Here is a 14,423-nt window from a genome sequence, read left to right as displayed (position 1 = left end):
GGTAGGCAGATTGAAACTATCCTCTGCTATATGCATTTTTTTGTTTGTTAATTAAAGTAATCCAAAACTGGGATTGATATTTTGGCTCTTTTATTTTTACTTAAAGTACAATAACTTTTACCATTTTAATTTGTTTTAATAGTATATTGACAGTATTGTTTTCTTTCAAAAATCCACTTAATTTTCTTTACCCTATTATTAAAATGGTAATTGACAAAAACAAACTACATTGTCACCAGAAGAGCAATACAAAATGTACAAGTGATATATTAAAATCATCTTTCCAGCTTGAATTTCAATGATGCATTGGGGCAACGATTTTGTGAGAAACATCTTCACCCTTAAATAAAGATTTTCTTAATTCCTTACCTGTGTGCTAATTAGATATCACCTTGTTTTCACATTAAACAGACTTCCACATGAGAAAGCAGCAAGGATGCAGTGGCGTTAATGTTTCCTGGTGTCAACCTGTATTATTTCAGTAGACATTGAAATGAGGATGCATCTTGCTGCCTTTCCAATGAAGCAAGTTTAATTTAGTAATAGGTGAAAAACCATCCTTACAAAGGTGTTAATCAGAGACTTGGCTTTGTGGACACTTTTCAGAGAACAAATTTGTTAGCTTAAAAATAAAGCCAGAAAATAAAGAGCTGTTTAATCACTCAATTGGATTTTTCTGCCAGCATATTTTTTTTCACTGCAACCCACTGCTAAATTGTGCTTCCTAGCTGTTTTTATAAAATCACTGAATCAAATCTAACTCTGATTACATCAGAGAAGGCCAGGTACCCTACACCATAACAGGGGGTTTGAAATTTTGACTTGTCTACTTAAAGATCACCAAAATCTGATAACAAGGTCAATTAGGTCCCTGGGTGGGATTGAACCACCAACCTTTTGGTTAATAGCCGTACATACTAACTGATTGCGCCACAGAGTCACTTTGCAAAAGTCCATACTGACAAAGGCTAATAAGCATTCATCTAAAACGTTTCCTAGAAAAACTTTAAAAAGTCAATAATCTGGAGAGTTTTTGTAAGATGTTTCTTCCATCAACCAACGAAGAAACACATTGGTACTTTCCCATGATGAGTGAGTGCTTCAGGATCTCTTGCACTTACATGTGCAGCAGAGTACTGCAATGGAAGCATGCTGGGCCCATAACCTAGAGGTAGGCAGATTGAAACTATCCTCTGCTATATGCATTTTTTTTTGTTAATTAAAGTAATCCAAAACTGGGATTGATATTTTGTCTCTTTTATTTTTACTTAAAGTACAATAACTTTTACCATTTTAATTTGTTTTAATAGTATATTGACAGTATTGTTTTCTTTCAAAAATCCACTTCATTTTCTTTACCCTATTATTAAAAAGGTAATTGACAAAAACAAACTACATTGTCACCAGAAGAGCAATACAAAATGTACAAGTGATATATTAAAATCATCTTTCCAGCTTGAATTTCAATGATGCATTGGGTCAATAATTTTGTGAGAAACATCTTCACCCTTAAATAAAGATTTTCTTAATTCCTTACCTGTGTGCTAATTAGATATCACCTTGTTTTCACATTAAACAGACTTCCACATGAGAAAGCAGCAAGGATGCAGTGGCGTTAATGTTTCCTGGTGTCAACCTGTATTATTTCAGTAGACATTGAAATGAGGATACATCTTGCTGCCTTTCCAATGAAGCAAGTTTAATTTAGTAATAGGTGAAAAACCATCCCTACAAAGGTGTTAATCAGAGACTTGGCTTTGTGGACACTTTTCAGAGAACAAATTTGTTAGCATAAAAATAAAGCCAGAAAATGAAGAGCTGTTTAATCACGCAATTTGTTTTTTTTGCCAGCATATTTCTTTTTCTCTGCAACCCACTGCTAAATTGTGCTTCCTAGATGTTTTTATAAAATCACTGAATCAAATCTAACTCTGATTACATCAGAGAAGGCCAGGTACCATACACCATAACAGCGGGTATGAAATTTGACTTGTCTACTTAAAGATCACCAAAATCTGATAACAAGGTCAATTACGTCCCTGGGTGAGATTGAACCACCAACCTTTTGGTTGATAGCCGTACACACTAACTGATTGCGCCACAGAGACACTTTGCTAAAAGTACATACTGACAAATGCTAATAAGCATTCATCTAAAACGTTTCCTAGAAAAACTTAAAAAAGTCAATAATCTGGAGAGTTTTTGTAAGATGTTTCTTCTATCAACCAACGAAGAAACACATTGGTACTTTCCCATGATGAGTGAGCGCTTTTGGATCTCTTGCACTTACATGTGCAGCAGAGTACAGCAATGGAAGCATGCTGGGCCCATAACCCAGAGGTAGGCAGATTGAAACTATCCTCTGCTATATGCATTTTTTTGTTTGTTAATTAAAGTAATCCAAAACTGGGATTGATATTTTGGCTCTTTTATTTTTACTTAAAGTACAATAACTTTTACCATTTTAATTTGTTTTAATAGTATATTGACAGTATTGTTTTCTTTCAAAAATCCACTTAATTTTCTTTACCCTATTATTAAAATGGTAATTGACAAAAACAAACTACATTGTCACCAGAAGAGCAATACAAAATGTACAAGTGATATATTAAAATCATCTTTCCAGCTTGAATTTCAATGATGCATTGGGGCAACGATTTTGTGAGAAACATCTTCACCCTTAAATAAAGATTTTCTTAATTCCTTACCTGTGTGCTAATTAGATATCACCTTGTTTTCACATTAAACAGACTTCCACATGAGAAAGCAGCAAGGATGCAGTGGCGTTAATGTTTCCTGGTGTCAACCTGTATTATTTCAGTAGACATTGAAATGAGGATGCATCTTGCTGCCTTTCCAATGAAGCAAGTTTAATTTAGTAATAGGTGAAAAACCATCCTTACAAAGGTGTTAATCAGAGACTTGGCTTTGTGGACACTTTTCACAGAACAAATTTGTTAGCATAAAAATAAAGCCAGAAAATAAAGAGCTGTTTAATCACTCAATTGGATTTTTCTGCCAGCATATTTTTTTTCTCTGCAACCCACTGCTAAATTGTGCTTCCTAGCTGTTTTTATAAAATCACTGAATCAAATCTAACTCTGATTACATCAGAGAAGGCCAGGTACCCTACACCATAACAGGGGGTTTGAAATTTTGACTTGTCTACTTAAAGATCACCAAAATCTGATAACAAGGTCAATTAGGTCCCTGGGTGGGATTGAACCACCAACCTTTTGGTTAATAGCCGTACACACTAACTGATTGCGCCAAAGAGACACTTTGCAAAAGTCCATACTGACAAAGGCTAATAAGCATTCATCTAAAACGTTTCCTAGAAAAACTTTAAAAAGTTAATAATCTGGAGAGTTTTTGTAAGATGTTTCTTCCATCAACCAACGAAGAAACACATTGGTACTTTCCCATGATGAGTGAGTGCTTCAGGATCTCTTGCACTTACATGTGCAGCAGAGTACTGCAATGGAAGCATGCTGGGCCCATAACCCAGAGGTAGGCAGATTGAAACTATCCTCTGCTATATGCATTTTTTTTTGTTAATTAAAGTAATCCAAAACTGGGATTGATATTTTGTCTCTTTTATTTTTACTTAAAGTACAATAACTTTTACCATTTTAATTTGTTTTAATAGTATATTGACAGTATTGTTTTCTTTCAAAAATCCACTTCATTTTCTTTACCCTATTATTAAAATGGTAATTGACAAAAACAAACTACATTGTCACCAGAAGAGCAATACAAAATGTACAAGTGATATATTAAAATCATCTTTCCAGCTTGAATTTCAATGATGCATTGGGTCAATAATTTTGTGAGAAACATCTTCACCCTTAAATAAAGATTTTCTTAATTCCTTACCTGTGTGCTAATTAGATATCACCTTGTTTTCACATTAAACAGACTTCCACATGAGAAAGCAGCAAGGATGCAGTGGCGTTAATGTTTCCTGGTGTCAACCTGTATTATTTCAGTAGACATTGAAATGAGGATACATCTTGCTGCCTTTCCAATGAAGCAAGTTTAATTTAGTAATAGGTGAAAAACCATCCCTACAAAGGTGTTAATCAGAGACTTGGCTTTGTGGACACTTTTCAGAGAACAAATTTGTTAGCATAAAAATAAAGCCAGAAAATGAAGAGCTGTTTATTCACGCAATTTGATTTTTTTGCCAGCATATTTCTTTTTCTCTGCAACCCACTGCTAAATTGTGCTTCCTAGATGTTTTTATAAAATCACTGAATCAAATCTAACTCTGATTACATCAGAGAAGGCCAGGTACCCTACACCATAACAGGGGGTATGAAATTTGACTTGTCTACTTAAAGATCACCAAAATCTGATAACAAGGTCAATTACGTCCCTGGGTGGGATTGAACCACCAACCTTTTGGTTAATAGCCGTACACACTAACTGATTGCGCCACAGAGACACTTTGCAAAAGTACATACTGACAAATGCTAATAAGCATTCATCTAAAACGTTTCCTAGAAAAACTTAAAAAAGTCAATAATCTGGAGAGTTTTTGTAAGATGTTTCTTCTATCAACCAACGAAGAAACACATTGGTACTTTCCCATGATGAGTGAGTGCTTCAGGATCTCTTGCACTTACATGTGCAGCAGAGTACAGCAATGGAAGAATGCTGGGCCCATAACCCAGAGGTAGGCAGATTGAAACTATCCTCTGCTATATGCATTTTTTTGTTTGTTAATTAAAGTAATCCAAAACTGGGATTGATATTTTGGCTCTTTTATTTTTACTTAAAGTACAATAACTTTTACCATTTTAATTTGTTTTAATAGTATATTGACAGTATTGTTTTCTTTCAAAAATCCACTTAATTTTCTTTACCCTATTATTAAAATGGTAATTGACAAAAACAAACTACATTGTCACCAGAAGAGCAATACAAAATGTACAAGTGATATATTAAAATCATCTTCCCAGCTTGAATTTCAATGATGCATTGGGGCAACGATTTTGTGAGAAACATCTTCACCCTTAAATAAAGATTTTCTTAATTCCTTACCTGTGTGCTAATTAGATATCACCTTGTTTTCACATTAAACAGACTTCCACATGAGAAAGCAGCAAGGATGCAGTGGCGTTAATGTTTCCTGGTGTCAACCTGTATTATTTCAGTAGACATTGAAATGAGGATGCATCTTGCTGCCTTTCCAATGAAGCAAGTTTAATTTAGTAATAGGTGAAAAACCATCCTTACAAAGGTGTTAATCAGAGACTTGGCTTTGTGGACACTTTTCAGAGAACAAATTTGTTAGCATAAAAATAAAGCCAGAAAATAAAGAGCTGTTTAATCACTCAATTGGATTTTTCTGCCAGCATATTTTTTTTCTCTGCAACCCACTGCTAAATTGTGCTTCCTAGCTGTTTTTATAAAATCACTGAATCAAATCTAACTCTGATTACATCAGAGAAGGCCAGGTACCCTACACCATAACAGGGGGTTTGAAATTTTGACTTGTCTACTTAAAGATCACCAAAATCTGATAACAAGGTCAATTAGGTCCCTGGGTGGGATTGAACCACCAACCTTTTGGTTAATAGCCGTACACACTAACTGATTGCGCCACAGAGACACTTTGCAAAAGTTCATACTGACAAAGGCTAATAAGCATTCATCTAAAACGTTTCCTAGAAAAACTTTAAAAAGTCAATAATCTGGAGAGTTTTTGTAAGATGTTTCTTCCATCAACCAACGAAGAAACACATTGGTACTTTCCCATGATGAGTGAGTGCTTCATGATCTCTTGAACTTACATGTGCAGCAGAGTACTGCAATGGAAGCATGCTGGGCCCATAACCCAGAGGTAGGCAGATTGAAACTATCCTCTGCTATATGCATTTTTTTTTGTTAATTAAAGTAATCCAAAACTGGGATTGATATTTTGTCTCTTTTACTTTTACTTAAAGTACAATAACTTTTACCATTTTAATTTGTTTTAATAGTATATTGACAGTATTGTTTTCTTTCAAAAATCTACTTCATTTTCTTTACCCTATTATTAAAATGGTAATTGACAAAAACAAACTACATTGTCACCAGAAGAGCAATACAAAATGTACAAGTGATATATTAAAATCATCTTTCCAGCTTGAATTTCAATGATGCATTGGGTCAACAATTTTGTGAGAAACATCTTCACCCTTAAATAAAGATTTTCTTAATTCCTTACCTGTGTGCTAATTAGATATCACCTTGTTTTCACATTAAACAGACTTCCACATGAGAAAGCAGCAAGGATGCAGTGGCGTTAATGTTTCCTGGTGTCAACTTGTATTATTTCAGTAGACATTGAAATGAGGATGCATCTTGCTGCCTTTCCAATAAAGCAAGTTTAATTTAGTAATAGGTGAAAAACCATCCTTACAAAGGTGTAAATCAGAGACTTGGCTTTGTGGACACTTTTCATAGAACAAATTTGTTAGCATAAAAATAAAGCCAGAAAATGAAGAGCTGTTTAATCACTCGATTGGATTTTTCTGCCAGCATATTTTTTTTCTCTGCAACCCACTGCTAAATTGTGCTTCCTAGCTGTTTTTTATAAAATCACTGAATCAAATCTAACTCTGATTACATCAGAGAAGGCCAGGTACCCTACACAATAAGAGGGGGTTTGAAATTTTGACTTGTCTACTTAAATATCACCAAAATCTGATCACAAGGTCAATTACGTCCCTGGGTGGGATTGAACCACCAACCTTTTGGTTAATAGCTGAACACACTAACCGATTGCGCCACCGAGACACTTTGCAAACAGTACTTACTGACAAAGGCTAATAAGCATACATCTAGAACGTTTCCTAGAAAAACATTAAAAAATCAATAATCTGGAGAGTTTTTGTAAGATGTTTCTTCCATCAACCAATGAATAAACACATTGCACTCTGGGTGTGCTGCCCCTGCGATTTCCCCAAATGTGGGAAACTTGACTGCATAATTTGTGTTTCCCCTGGTCGGCTCTCGTATAATTCAGATCTCTTTGTCTCAGGTCTCTCTCCAGCCTAGTTTGCTGTCTGTTTCCACTTCTTTTTTCTTGAGCCCCTACCTTTTATACCCTTGCGCACTATCCTGACTTCTCCTCCTTTCTGCTTACTTTGTGCCTTCCAACGCACAATGCGAACTACAGGTAGTGGTGCAGGGCCCACACCCTTTTACTTGCCTTACAGAGCAGCTCTGGAGCTGTTACAGTGCCCAGCTGCTGCAAGAAATCATCTTGAATGCTTCAGGGGCTGGGGCATAGCCAACATGAGCCCCACACCGAAGGAGGGTGGAGGTGTTTAATGCAAACTAGGGGACAGCCAAGTGCCGCAAAAGGCCACCATGCCCTGCACGCCCCTTTTCTCTTTTCATATGCAGACGAGGGTTGAAGCCAACTTTGACCCACTGCTTGGATGACATCACCATATGCAAATCTATCTGCTGCAGGCCTTCCCCCTGGAATGCTTGCACTAGTTGTTGCATTTGGTTTGTTGTTTTGGGGTGCTTCAGTATTAGGTAGCCTTCTGCCCTCCCATGTTCATCTGAAAATATGTGTTCTCCCTGCAGTTGTTGTCCCCAGATGAGAGTTCCCTTGTGCTGCCTCAGTTGAATCTCCTTCACTTGACAGAGATGTGCCTGAGCAGCTGCCCTCCCCAGCCCTATCCCAAATCATACTTATTTTGCATAGGAGATACCATGGTCATGAAGATTGTTCTCCCAGGGTGAGGTTCATTCATTGCATTCTGGGTATGCTGACCCCTGTGATTTCCCCAAATGTGGGAAACTCGACTGCATTATTTGTGGTAGTGGGGGACTGTGTTTGTGCTTTCCTCTGGTCAGCTCTGGTAAAAGTCAGATTTCTTTGTCTCAGATCTTCCTCTAGCCTTGTTCTTCTTTCGAGAGTTTCTTTGTGTTGCCTCAGTTGGATCTCCTTCACTTGACAGGGGGGTGCCCGAGCAGCGACCCTCCCCAGCTCTAGCCCAACTCCTACTTACCTGCCAGGTGAGATACTATGATCAGGAAGGTGCTTCTCCCAGGGCAAGGCTCACCCATTGCACTCTGGGTGTGCTGCTCCTACGATTTCCCCAAATGTGGGACACTTGACTGCATAATTTGTGTTTCCTCTGGTCGGCTCTCGTATAATTCAGATCTCTTTGTCTCAGGTCTTTCTCCAGCCTAGTTTGCTGTCTGTTTCCACTTCTTTTATCTTGAGCCCCTCCCTTCTATGTGCACTATCCTGACTTCTCCTCCCGTCTGCTTACTTTGTGCCTTCCAATGCACAATGCAAACTACAGGTAGTGCTGCAGGGCCCACACAATATTTTACTTGCCTTACAGAGCAGCTCTGGAGCTGTTACAGTACCCAGCTGCTGCAAGAAATCAGCTTGAATGCTTCAGGGGATGGGGCATGGCCAACATGAGCCCCACACCAAAGGAGGGTGGGGGTGTTTAATGCGAACTAGGGGTCATCCAAGCACCGCAAAAGGCCGCCATGCCCTGCACGCCCCTTTTCTCTTTTCATATGCAGATGAGGGTTGAAGCCAACTTTGACCCACTACTTGGATGACATCACCATATGCAAATCCATCTGCTGCAGGCCTTCCCCCAGGAATGCTTGCACTAGTTGTTGCATATGGTTTGATATTTGATGGTGCTTCAGTATTAGGCAGCCTTCCGCCCTCCCATGTTCATCTGAAAAGATGTGGTCTCCCTGCAGTTGTTGTCCCCAGACGAGAGTTCCCTTGTGCTTCCTCAGTTGAATCTCCTTAACTTGATGGGGGAGGGGCTGCCCGAGCAGCCACCCTCCCCAGCCCTATCCCAACTCATACTTATTTTGCATATGAGATCTCTTGATCATGAAGATTGTTCTCACAGGGTGAGGTTCATCCATTATATTTTAAATTAGGAAGGTACAAATTACATATTTGAATTGCATCTATGTGCTGGATTCAAATGTCCCCGTCCCCCCCCCCTTCCTTTCTCAATTGTGCACGTCAGCAGCTATTCTAAGGTTGCTGCCAATGGGTGTGACACATTAATTTCTTCTGTGGGGTACACTGGACTCCACAAGGATTCTCATTGGCGCATCCTCCTCTATAACCCCGCTTCCATGAACAGGGAGCTCAGTTTGTAGTTGGTGCCTTTAGTAGCAGGCCACTTAACAGGGGCCTGCCTCAGGCAGCCTATTCTTAGCTATTAATTTTGACAAGAAAAGAAGAACTTGTTTTATGAGAATCTACAAGGGCTGCAGCAGGCTAGGTCTAATAGACATCTTTACTGCAGCTTCATCACTCCCAGCGGCGCTGTATACTCCCGTGCCCTGGTTGCTGGGTCACTGCAGCGGAGGCTCCGGTTTCTTCCTAAGGTCAGTCACACACACACCGCCCTTCCGGATCACGAGGCCGCTGATGAAGGGGAGCGTGGCCGTAGGGGGTGGACCGTGTGCGCACTGGCGTGGACACTGATTACTGGGCAGCCGCTCCACTAGCCACCAGGTACAGTTAAGGAGCACAGGTCTGGGGGTTTTTCTCCTATATTAAACCAATTTTGTACTGCCCGCAGCGCATTGTGATAGGTAATAGGGCCTGATTCAGGTTGGATTGCAATCACAATAAGCGATCCAACTGCAAAAATTGCTAAGAGCATACGCATGTGCCTGCATTTTCTGCGGCACCCCGCAGAGAATGCGATCGCCTCTGCCTGTCAATCGGGGCAGGGGGGGGAGAGGGGGGTCAGCAACACTCCATTTCCAAGTCAGGGATGGAGCGGTGCGGGGGCAAGGCTTCAAAATGGGGTCTGCAATGGAGGAGACACAGGGGGCGTGGTCACAGCGGCTGTATGACATCACATTCAGCCGCTGTGATCACGAAAATGGTGGCGGCTTCCTGCGCGCACATACAGTCTGTACCAGCAGGAGGCTACACCATTTTTTATGATCACGCTGAACTGCAGTGCGACTGCAATTACAGCATGGTCAAGAAGGGAGGCGTCATGCTGGGTGGCCGTTAGAGATGAGCGGGTTCGGTTCCTCGGAATCTGAACCCGCCCGAACTTCACCCTTTTTTGCACGGGTCCGAGCAGACTCGGATCCTCCCGCCTTGCTCGGTTAACCCAAGCGCGCCCGAACGTCATCATCCCGCTGTCGGATTCTCACGAGACTCGGATTCTATATAAGGAGCTGCGCGTCGCCGCCATTTTCACACGTGCATTGAGATTGATAGGGAGAGGACGTGGCTGGCGTCCTCTCCGTTTAGATTAGAAGATAGAGACGAGTGACATTTGATTTACTACTAATTTGGGGAGCAGTTGAACTTGTCAGGAGTACTCAGTAGTGCAGAGTTTTGCTGATAGTGACCACCAGTTTTATTATTTATAATCCGTTCTCTGCCTGAAAGAAAACGATACAAATACCATATCTGTGCTCAGCCTCAGTGTGCTGCATGATATATCATCTATGTATATCTGACTGTGCTGAGTGCTCACTGCTCACACAGCTTAATTGTGGGGGAGACTGGGGAGCAGTTATAGCAGGAGTACAGTGCACACTTTTGCTGCCAGTGTGACCACCAGTATATTGTCTGCCTGAAAAAGTTAAACACTCCTGTGGTGTTTTTTTTTTTTTTATTCTATAAACGCATTCTGCTGACAGTGTCCAGCAGGTCCGTCATACATTATATTATATAAATATTTACCTGCAGTAGTGTTATATTTTTTTTTCATCTCTATCATCTTTATCATCTCTATATTAGCAGACACAGTACGGTAGTCCACGGCTGTGGCTATCTCTGTGTCGTCAGTGCTCGTCCATAATTGTATACCTACCTACCTGTGGTGGGGTTTTTTTTTCTATCTTCTTCATACTAGTAGCTTAGGAGTCTGCTGACAGTGTCCACCAGGTCCATCATTATATTATATACCTACAGTAGTAATATATTTATTATATTATCTATACTAGCAGACGCAGTACGGTAGTCCACGGCTGTGGCTATCTCTGTGTCATCAGTGCTCGTCCATAATTGTATACCTACCTGTGGTGGGGTTTTTTTTTCTATCTTCTTCATACTAGTAGTTTAGGAGTCTGCTGACAGTGTCCACCAGGTCCGTCATTATATTATATACCTACAGTAGTAATATATTTAGTATATTATCTATACTAGCAGACGCAGTACGGTAGTCCACGGCTTTACCTACCTCTGTGTCGTCACTCGTCCATAATTGTATACCTAACTGTGGTGGGGTTTTTTTTCTATCTTCTTCATACTAGTAGTTTAGGAGTCTGCTGACAGTGTCCACCAGGTCCGTCATTATATTATATACCTACAGTAGTAATATATTTAGTATATTATCTATACTAGCAGACGCAGTACGGTAGTCCACGGCTGTACCTACCTCTGTGTCGTCACTCGTCCATAATTGTATACCAACCTGTGGTGGGTTTTTTTTTTCTATCTTCTTCATACTAGTAGTTTAGGAATCTGCTGACAGTGTCCACCAGGTCCGTCATTATATTATATACCTACAGTAGTAATATATTTAGTATATTATCTATGCTAGCAGACGCAGTACGGTAGGCCACGGCTGTGGCTATCTCTGTGTCGTCAGTGCTCGTCCATAATTGTATACCTACCTACCTGTGGTGGGGTTTTTTTTTCTATCTTCTTCATACTAGTAGTTTAGGAGTCTGCTGACAGTGTCCACCAGGTCCATCATTATATTATATACCTACAGTAGTAATATATTTATTATATTATCTATACTAGCAGACGCAGTACGGTAGTCCACGGCTGTGGCTATCTCTGTGTCATCAGTGCTCGTCCATAATTGTATACCTACCTGTGGTGGGGTTTTTTTTTCTATCTTCTTCATACTAGTAGTTTAGGAGTCTGCTGACAGTGTCCACCAGGTCCGTCATTATATTATATACCTACAGTAGTAATATATTTAGTATATTATCTATACTAGCAGACGCAGTACGGTAGTCCACGGCTGTACCTACCTCTGTGTCGTCACTCGTCCATAATTGTATACCTACCTGTGGTGGGGTTTTTTTTTCTATCTTCTTCATACTAGTAGTTTAGGAGTCTGCTGACAGTGTCCACCAGGTCCGTCATTATATTATATACCTACAGTAGTAATATATTTAGTATATTATCTATGCTAGCAGACGCAGTACGGTAGGCCACGGCTGTGGCTATCTCTGTGTCGTCAGTGCTCGTCCATAATTGTATACCTACCTACCTGTGGTGGGTTTTTTTTTCTATCTTCTTCATACTAGTAGTTTAGGAGTCTGCTGACAGTGTCCACCAGGTCCGTCATTATATTATATACCTACAGTAGTAATATATTTAGTATATTATCTATACTAGCAGACGCAGTACGGTAGTCCACGGCTGTACCTACCTCTGTGTCGTCACTCGTCCATAATTGTATACCTACATGTGGTGGAGTTTTTTTTCTATCTTCTTAATACTAGTAGTTTAGCAGTCTGCTGACAGTGTCCACCAGGTCCGTCATTATATTATATATACCTACAGTAGTTATATATATTATTTTTTATATCATTAATTATCATCTCTATACTAGCAGACGCAGTATGGTAGGCCACGGCTGTGGCTATCTCTGTGTCATCAGTGCTCGTCCATAATTGTATACCTACCTACCTGTGGTGGGGTTTTTTTTTCTATCTTCTTCATACTAGTAGTTTAGCAGTCTGCTGACAGTGTCCACCAGGTCCGTCATTATATTATATATACCTACAGTAGTTATATATATTTTTTTTTTATATCATTAATTATCATCTCTATACTAGCAGACGCAGTATGGTAGTCCACGGCTGTAGCTACCTCTGTGTCGTCAGTCACTCGTAATTTATAAGTATACTAGTATCCATCCATCTCCATTGTTTACCTGAGGTGCCTTTTAGTTGTGCCTATTAAAATATGGAGAACAAAAATGTTGAGGTTCCAAAAATAGGGAAAGATCAAGATCCACTTCCACCTCGTGCTGAAGCTGCTGCCACTAGTCATGGCCGAGAAGATGAAATTCCATCAACGTCGTCTGCCAAGGCCGATGCCCAATGTCATAGTACAGAGCATGTAAAATCCAAAACACAAAAGATCAGTAAAAAAAGGACTCAAAAATCTAAATAAAAATCGTCGGAGGAGAAGCGTAAACTTGCCAATATGCCATTTACCACATGGAGTGGCAAGGAACGGCTGAGGCCCTGGCCTATGTTCATGGCTAGTGGTTCAGCTTCACATGAGGATGGAAGCACTCAGCCTCTCGCTAGAAAAATGAAAAGACTTAAGCTGGCAAAAGCACAGCAAAGAACTGTGCATTCTTCAAAATCACAAATCCACAAGGAGAGTCCAATTGTGTCGGTTGCGATGCCTGACCTTCCCAACACTGGACGTGAAGAGCATGCACCTTCCACCATTTGCACACCCCCTGCAAGTGCTGGAAGGAGCACCCGCAGTCCAGTTCCTGATAGTCAGATTGAAGATGTCAGTGTTGAAGTACACCAGGATGAGGAGGATATGGGTGTTGCTGGCGCTGGGGAGGAAATTGACAAGGAGGATTCTGATGGTGAGGTGGTTTGTTTAAGTCAGGCACCCGGGGAGACACCTGTTGTCCGTGGGAGGAATATGGCCATTGACATGCCTGGTGAAAATACCAAAAAAATCAGCTCTTCGGTGTGGAAGTATTTCAACAGAAATGCGAACAACAGGTGTCAAGCCGTGTGTTGCCTTTGTCAAGCTGTAATAAGTAGGGGTAAGGACGTTAACCACCTCGGAACATCCTCCCTTATACGTCACCTGCAGCGCATTCATCATAAGTCAGTGACAAGTTCAAAAACTTTGGGCGACAGCGGAAGCAGTCCACTGACCAGTAAATCCCTTCCTCTTGTAACCAAGCTCACGCAAACCACCCCACCAACTCCCTCAGTGTCAATTTCCTCCTTCCCCAGGAATGCCAATAGTCCTGCAGGCCATGTCACTGGCAATTCTGACGAGTTCTCTCCTGCCTGGGATTCCTCCGATGCATCCTTGAGTGTAACGCCTACTGCTGCTGGCGCTGCTGTTGTTGCTGCTGGGAGTCGATGGTCATCCCAGAGGGGAAGTCGTAAGACCACTTTTACTACTTCCACCAAGCAATTGACTGTCCAACAGTCCTTTGCGAGGAAGATGAAATATCACAGCAGTCATCCTGCTGCAAAGCGGATAACTGAGGCCTTGGCATCCTGGGCGGTGAGAAACGTGGTTCCGGTATCCATCATTACTTCAGAGCCAAGTATAGACTTGATTGAGGTACTGTGTCCCCGGTACCAAATACCATCTAGGTTCCATTTCTCTAGGTAGGCGATACCGAAAATGTACACAGACCTCAGAAAAAGACTCACCAGTG

The 14,423-nt window shown here is 40.7% G+C and overlaps 2 non-coding genes across 2 annotated transcripts; both read left to right on the top strand.

The window, feature by feature from the left end:
• The first annotated feature begins 7,691 nt into the window (after positions 1-7,691).
• LOC135027228 (U1 spliceosomal RNA) lies at positions 7,692-7,855 on the top strand. Its single transcript, XR_010223730.1, has one exon. It is a non-coding gene; the product is annotated as a U1 spliceosomal RNA (small nuclear RNA).
• A 152-nt stretch (positions 7,856-8,007) lies between these two features.
• LOC135027174 (U1 spliceosomal RNA) lies at positions 8,008-8,170 on the top strand. The gene has a single exon (XR_010223682.1). It is a non-coding gene; the product is annotated as a U1 spliceosomal RNA (small nuclear RNA).
• The last annotated feature ends 6,253 nt before the right edge of the window (positions 8,171-14,423 follow it).

This window comes from Pseudophryne corroboree, unplaced genomic scaffold (genome assembly GCF_028390025.1).
Source record: "Pseudophryne corroboree isolate aPseCor3 unplaced genomic scaffold, aPseCor3.hap2 scaffold_462, whole genome shotgun sequence".
In the NCBI taxonomy this organism is placed as follows: Eukaryota; Metazoa; Chordata; class Amphibia; order Anura; family Myobatrachidae; genus Pseudophryne; species Pseudophryne corroboree.
Note: the sequence above shows the minus strand (reverse complement) of the source record. Positions and strands in the feature narration are given on the sequence as shown.